The sequence below is a fragment of the Molossus molossus genome, unplaced genomic scaffold (assembly GCF_014108415.1).
Source record: "Molossus molossus isolate mMolMol1 unplaced genomic scaffold, mMolMol1.p scaffold_m16_p_2, whole genome shotgun sequence".
NCBI lineage: Eukaryota > Metazoa > Chordata > Mammalia > Chiroptera > Molossidae > Molossus > Molossus molossus.
The window spans coordinates 4,073,104-4,080,475 of record NW_023425355.1 but is presented as its reverse complement, the minus strand read 5'-3'; the positions used below and the strand labels follow the sequence as shown (position 1 = coordinate 4,080,475).

The window sequence follows — 7,372 nt, the reverse complement described above, 5'->3', positions numbered from 1 at the left end:
GTGTATAAGAATGCCATCGATTTCTTGAAGTTAATTTTGTATCCTGCTACTTTGCCAAATTCATGTATTAAGTCTAGTAAATTTTCGATGTGAATAATGACAGTGTCACTTCCTCCTTTCCAATTTGGATCCTTTTTATTTTTTCTTCCTGTCTGATTGCTGTGGCTAAGACTTCCAGTACTATGTTAAAAAAGAGTAGAGAGCCCTGGCCGGTTTGGCTCAGCGGTTAGAGCATCGACCTGTGGTCCTGAGAGACCCGGGTTCGGTTCCCGCTAAGGGCGCGTACCTCGGTTGCAGTTTGTCCCCGGCCCTGGTTGGTCCTGTGGGTGGCAGCCACTCGATGTGTTCCTTTCACATCGATGTTTTTCTCTCTCTCTCTCTCTGTTCCTCTCTCTCCCTCCCACTCTACCTGAGCAAAAAATGGGAAAGTGTCCTCGGGTGAGGATTAAAAAAAAAAAAGAGTGGCGAAAGTGGGCATCCTTGTCTTGTTCCTGTTCTTAAAGGAAATGTTTCTAGTTTTTGCCCATCGAGTATGATGTTGGCTGTAGGTCTTTTATATATGGCCTTTATTATGTCGAGATATGATCCCTCTAGTCCCAGATTGCTGAGCGTTTTTATCAGAAATGGGTGCTGGATTTTGTTGAATGCTTTTTCAGCGTCTATTGATATGATCATATGATTTTTATCTTTCTTTTTGTTTATTTTGTATATCGCATTTGTTGATTTGTGCATATTGTGCCAGTCTTGCATCCCTGGGATGAATCCAACTTGGTCATGGTGAATAATTTTTTTGGTGTATTGCTGGATCCGATTTGCTAGTATTTTGTTCAGGATTTTGGCATCTATGTTCATCAGGGATATTGGCCTGTAGTTTTCTTTTTTTGTAGTGTCTTTTTCTGATTTTGGAATTAGAATTATGCTGGCCTCATAAAATGAGTTTGGAAGTCTTTCTTCTTCTTGAATTTTTTGAAAATGTTTGAGGAGAATGGGTATTAGTTCTTCTTTGAATGTTTGGTAAAACTCCCCAGTGAAGCCATCTGGGCCTGGGCTTTTGTTTGCTGGGAGAGTCTTGATTACCTCTTCAATTTCCTTAGTTGTTATTGGTCTGTTGAAGTTTTCTATCTCTTCCCGGTTCAGTTTTGGGAGACTATGTGTTTCTAGAAATTTGTCCATTTTGCTTAGATTGTCAAATTTGTTGCCATATAATTGTTCATATTTGTTAATGAAACTTTGTATTTCTGTGGTGTTCGTTATTATGTCTTCTCTTTCATTTCTGATTTTGTGTATTTGGGTTTGCTCTCTTTGTTTCTTGGTGAGTCTAGCTAAGGGTCTATCAATCTTGTTTATCCTTACAAAGAATCAGCTCTTTGTTTCATTGATCCTTTGAATTGTTTTGTTGGTCTCCATGTCATTTATTTCTGCTCTGATCTTTACTATTTCCTTCCTTCTACTTGCTCTGGGGTTTTCTTATTGATTGCTTTCTAATTTTTTAAGTTGTGAGGTTAGATAGTCTATTAGAAATTTTTCTTGCTTCTTGAGGTAGGTCTGTAGTGCTACGAACTTCCCTGTCAGAAGTGCTTTCGCTGCATCCCATAGATTTTGTGTTGTTGTGTGTTCATTTTCATGGGTTGCCAGGAAGTTTTTAATTTCTTCCTTGATCTCCATGGTAACCCACTCATTGTTCAATAACATGCTATTTAGCCTCCATGTTTTCAAATGTCTTTGCATGTTGTTCTTGCAATTGATTTCTAGTTGCATGCCATTGTGATCTGAGAAGATGCTTGATATAGTTTCAATCTTCTTGAACTTGTAGAGACTTAGTTTGTGCCCTTATATGTTGTCTGTCTTTGAGAATGTCCCATGTGCACTTGAGAAGAATGTGAATTCTGTAGTTTTGGGGTGTAATTCTCTGTAGATATCTATGAAATCCTTTTGAGCCCTGGCCAGTTTGGCTCAGCGGTTGGAGCGTCGGCCTACGGTACAGAGAGACCCGGGTTCGGTTCCCGCTAAGGGCACATACCTCGGTTGCAGTTTGTCCCTGGCCCTGGTTGGTCGTGTGGGTGGCAGCCACTCGATGTGTCCCTTCGCATCGATGTTTCTCTCTCTCTCTCTTCCTGTCTCTCCCTCCCGCTCTATCTGAACAAAAAATGGAAAAATGTCCTAGGGTGAGGATAAAAAAAAAATCTAAAAAAAAAAAAAAAAGAAATCCTTTTGATCTAGTGCTTCATTTAGAGTCTGTGTTTCCTTGTTAATTTTTTGTCTAGAAGATCTATCCAGTGATGTCAGCGGGGTATTGAAGTCTCCTGCTATGATTGTATTGCTGTTGATTTCTCCTTTGAAGTCCTCCAAAAGATTTTTAATATATGTTGGTGCTCCTATATTGGGTGCATATATGTTTACCAAGGTTATATCTTCCTGTTGGATAGATCAGTTCAATATTATGTAATGGCCTTCTTTGTCTCTAGTTATGGCCTTCATTTTGAAATCTACTTTATCAGATATGAGTGTTGCTACCCCAGCTTTTTTTTGCTTTTCGTTTGCTTGAAAGATTTTTTTCCATCCTTTCACTTTCAACCTATGTGAGTCTTTTGATGTGAGGTGGGTTTCTTGTAAACAACATATATGTGAGTCGTGCTTTCTTATCCAGTCAGCTACTCTCTGTCTTTTTATTGGAGCATTCAAACCGTTCACATTTAAGGTGATAATTGATATGTACTTATTTATTGCCATTTTTGTTTAGTGTTGTTATATTTTTCTTTCTATTTCTTCTACTAATTAAAGCAGTCCTTTTAGCATATCTTGCAGTGCTGGTTTCGTGTTAATATATTCCCTTGGCCTTTTTTTTTTTGTCTGGAAAGCTCTTTATTTGATCTTCTATTTTGAATGACAGCCTTGGTGGATGGAGTAGTCTTGGATTCAGATCCTTGTTTTACATGACCTTGATTACTTCATGCTACTCCCTTCTGGCCTGTAGTGTTTTTGTTGAGAAGTCAACTGAGAGCCTTATGGGGTTTCCTTTGTAGGTAACCTGCTGCTTATCTCTTGCTGCCTTTAGGATTCTTTCTTTGTCTTTAATTTTGGGTATTTTAATTACTATGTTTCTTGGTGTGGGTCTGTTTGGGTTCTTCTTACTTGGGGTTCTCTGTGCTTCTTGAACTTGAATGCCTTCTTCCTTCCTCCAGTTAAAAAAGTTTTCTGTCACTATTTCTTCAAAAATATTCTCTAACCCTTGCCCATTTCCTTCCTGTTCGGAGACTCCTATGATGCGAATGTTATTACGTTTCCAGTTGTCCCACAGTTCTCTTAAGCTGTCTTCCTGTTTTTTAATTGTCTTTTCCTTTTGGTTTTCTGATATTTGTTGATTTTTTTCTACCCTGTCTTCTAATTCACTGATCCGGTCCTCAGATTCCTCTTCTCTGCTTGTTAGTCCTTCCAATGTGTTCTTAATTTCTGCTATGTCATTCTTCATTTCCACTTGGTTGGTTTTCAATGTTTCTATATATTTACTCATGTTGCTGATGTCCTTACTCATGCTGTTGAGCCTCCTCAAGATCATGGCTCTGAACTCTACCTCTGATAATTTGCTTAGCTGCATTTCATTTATCTCATCTTCAATAGAGTTCTCTTGTTCTTGCATTTGGGATTTGATTCTTTGTTTCACCATTTTGGCTATCTCAGTGGGTTTTGGAGCCTGCCAAATTTTCCCTGTGGGTGTTGGTGTTCTGCTGTTTGTGGTTCCCTCTACTGGGTTTGGATGAGCCTGGGTGGGCCCACGTTAAACACCACTGTCAAGTCTTACTTTCCTGGGTAGATTTGCAAGCCCAGGAAAGGTTCAGTTATCCTCTAGGTTTTTCCAGGAGGCTAGTAGTCTCAGTTACTCAGTGCCTTCGAAGGTAACCCTGGTGTTCTGCATAAGAGGATTTCTAGAGGGTGGGATAGATGCTGGTTATTAATGAGCCTCAATTTGCATTTCTTTGCCTCACCTAGGTAAGTTGAATCTCTGGGGGGGAGGGGTGTAAGGTGCTGCTGCTCTTCCCCACAGCTCAGGGAAGGAGCACACTGGCCACCGTCTTTTGTGGCTGCAACTCAGCAAAAACTCTGAGTGCCCTCCAAATCCTGGGTATCCCCACAGACTTCCAGCCCAGTCTGCCCTCCCTCTGCCATAGCCCCCAGGTGAGTGGCTGTGACTATTTTAGTGCTCTGTCCCGGCTCTGTGCTTTAGAGCAGGCTTGATCTTTATTCCCCAAGGACACTGCTCACAGCTGAGACTGCTGTTGTCTGTGGGCTCCCAGCCCACTACCCTCTCGTGCCTCTGCAGATCCTACCAGTGTCCCTGGTTACATGATCCTGTCCTGCTGTTTTTCTGTTGCTTTTTTGGGAGGATTTGTCTTTATTTTAGTTGTAATTCCCATTTGGTCCTGGGAGATCATCTGCGTAGCTTCTCTTCACTCTACCTCCACTTTCACATGCTCTATGCCTATCTTGTGTGCAGCTGGGTCGCACAGGCCTCTCTGGTGCCCCCTCACCCTGCAGTTCCCATGGGCGGGCAGGTGGATCGCACCAGTCTCTCTAGGGCTCTGGCTTCCCACTACACTTGTTGGCTGCTGGACCGCACAGGCCTCTGTGGAGCCCCAAGTCCCGCCGCTGTCGGCTAGGCGTGCTGCTGCCCTGTGGGGCTCAACTCCTGCCAGCTTTTGCTGTAGATTTTGGGGATGGGTCTCAGCTGCTGGTCTGTGCTTCTGATGCCTGGGATGGATGTCTACTCCCCAGCCTCTGTTGCTGGGGGTATATCTGGACTCTGATCAGGCTGCTACTATGGGGGATGGTGCTGGACTCCGGGCTGTCTGTGGCTTCCGCGACCTGCACCTTGGGAGCTCCACTGCTGTGCACTGGTCTATGTTGACACAGAGTGTCCACTGGTCTGATGGTGCCAGGTGTGCTGGTGGGCTCAGATTGCTGGGCCTTAGCACTTCCACTGCCTCTTCCCAGGGAAGACCCAGGATCTTCCAAAATAGTGGGACCTCCCCAGAGCACAGGGAGAAGTGCCCTGAAGGGCCGCTTACTGTGGTAGCTGGCTGCTCCCGTCCACAGCACAGGAACCTCTGCTTCGCATCTCTGCACTGCAGTGGTTTGGTCGTCCACCTTCACGTCCACCCACGCTCTCTCACACACTCACCCTCCCTCCTGTCCTGCCCGCCGCCATCTTCTGGCCACATTTAAGTCTTTCACCTATTTTTAGTTTATTCTCGAGTACGGTGTCAGTTGGTGGTCTAGTTTCATTTCTTTGCATGTGTCTGTCCAATTTTCCTAGCACCATCTATTGAAGAGACTGTCTTTAGTCCATTGTATGCTCTTGACACCTTTGTCAAATATTAATTGACTATAATGGCATGAGTTGATTTCTGGGTTCTCTGTTCTGTTCCATTGGTCTATATGTCTGTTCTTGTACCAGTACCAGGCTGTTTGATTACAATGGCCTTGTTAGTATAGTTTGATATCTGGAATTGTAATCCTTCCAACTTCTTCTTTCTCAAGATTGCTGAGGGTATTCAGGGTGTTTTTTGGTTCCATACACATGTTTAGAATATTCGTTCTAGATCTGTGAAGTATGCTGTTGGTATCTTAATAAGGAATGCATTGAATCTATAGAGGTCCAAGGTTGTTTTTACACGTGAGTTCTACCAAGCTTTGGAGATCTCCATAGTCCTGTTGAATACAAATTATTTCACCACAAAGGATCAAAGTCTGTCCAGTTCCTTTTATAAGGCACTAGTGGTCTTGATTCCCAAACTATAAAACAATAATTGCAGAAAGGTAAAGTGTAGGACCAATTCACTGAATGCAGATACAAAAAATGCTAACTTGTTAGCTAACCAACCCAAGAGTATAGTTTTAGAAATCATACATCATGATGAAGTATGATTTTTCTGCATAATAGAAAGATGTTTCAATATCATATAACCTATCTATGTAATTTAATATATTAAGAATCTAAATGAGTTGAGTCATGTGATACTAATAATACATTTGATAAAGTTCTACCATAATATATTATTTAAACTGTCATCAAATAAGGAATAGAAGAGGAAACACAAAGCCAGTTTTTTTAAAACAAACTAAGAGCAAATATAAAATTCTAGAAAACTAAAGAAAGAAAAAAAAGAAGACATGAAGAAATAATAACATGGATGCCAAAGGGGAATAACTACAGATAAATCTGAAAACTCGCATGACATGGAATACTTTTTAGAAATTACCAAAGCTCACTCAAGAACAAATAGAAATCTTAACTGGACCTATGGCTATTTAAAAATTAAAGAAGGAGTTTAAAATAGTCCCACAAAGAAAACATGAAACCAGACAATTTTAGAGGGAAGTTCTTCTAAACATTAAAAGAAAAGATTAGTACAATTTGCTATTAAACTTTAGTCTCCGTGGCCTTTTGTGAGTCATGGAGAGTGACTTTCTTTTTTTTAATTTTATTTTATTTTATTTTTTTTTGGTACGTGCCCCTAGTAGGAACCGAACCCGGGACTCTCTGGTCCACAGGCCAACGCTCCAACCGCTGAGCCAAACTGGCCAGGGCCATGGAGAGTGACTTTCATCTGCGTTCCTACCTGGGTCACAAGGGAAAGTTTGGCCACGAATTCCTGGTATTTGAGTTCTGACTCAATGGGAAATTGAGATATGCCAACAACAGCAATTACAAAAATGATGTTATGATCAGAAAAGAGGCTTATGTACATAAATGTGTGATGGAGGAACTGAAGAGAATAATTGATGACAGTGAAATTACCAAAGAGGATGATGCTTTGTGGCCTCCTCCTGACCAAGTGGGCCAGCAGGAGCTTGAAATCGTCCCTGGAGATGAACACATTTATTTTGCAACATCAAAAATCGGTTCCCTTACTGATGTCAATCAATCCAAGGACCCAGAAGGCTAACGAGTATTTTATTATCTTGTCCAGGACCTGAAGTATTTGGTCTTCAGTCTTATTGGATTACACTTCAAGATTAAACCAATCTAGATTGAATATTGGTGTGGACACAAGGGGCGTGGGGAGTAGCTGTTTTTAATTACCATTATCAGGAAATTTTTGTGTATATCAGGCCGGTATTTTTTTTTATAAACTGTTAATGATTATCTTTAATAAATACATAACAAAATGCAACTTTTGATTTATAAAGAATGAATAAATAAATAAATAAAAAGATAATTAAAATTTTACCCAGACCCTCCCAGCTTCTAAATATATGAGGCTAGAATAGTTTTGATATCACAACCACAGTGGAGAACAAGAAAGGAAAGGCACAAACCCATTTAATTTAGGATTAGAGTTACATCAAGCCTAACCAAAATTTTAGAGAGCTA

General features: G+C 41.0%; 1 pseudogene; it reads left to right on the top strand.

Annotated features, from left to right (window-relative positions):
• The first annotated feature begins 6,587 nt into the window (after nt 1-6,587).
• LOC118636332 lies at nt 6,588-7,028 on the top strand (annotated as a pseudogene).
• Nucleotides 7,029-7,372: the final 344 nt, after the last annotated feature.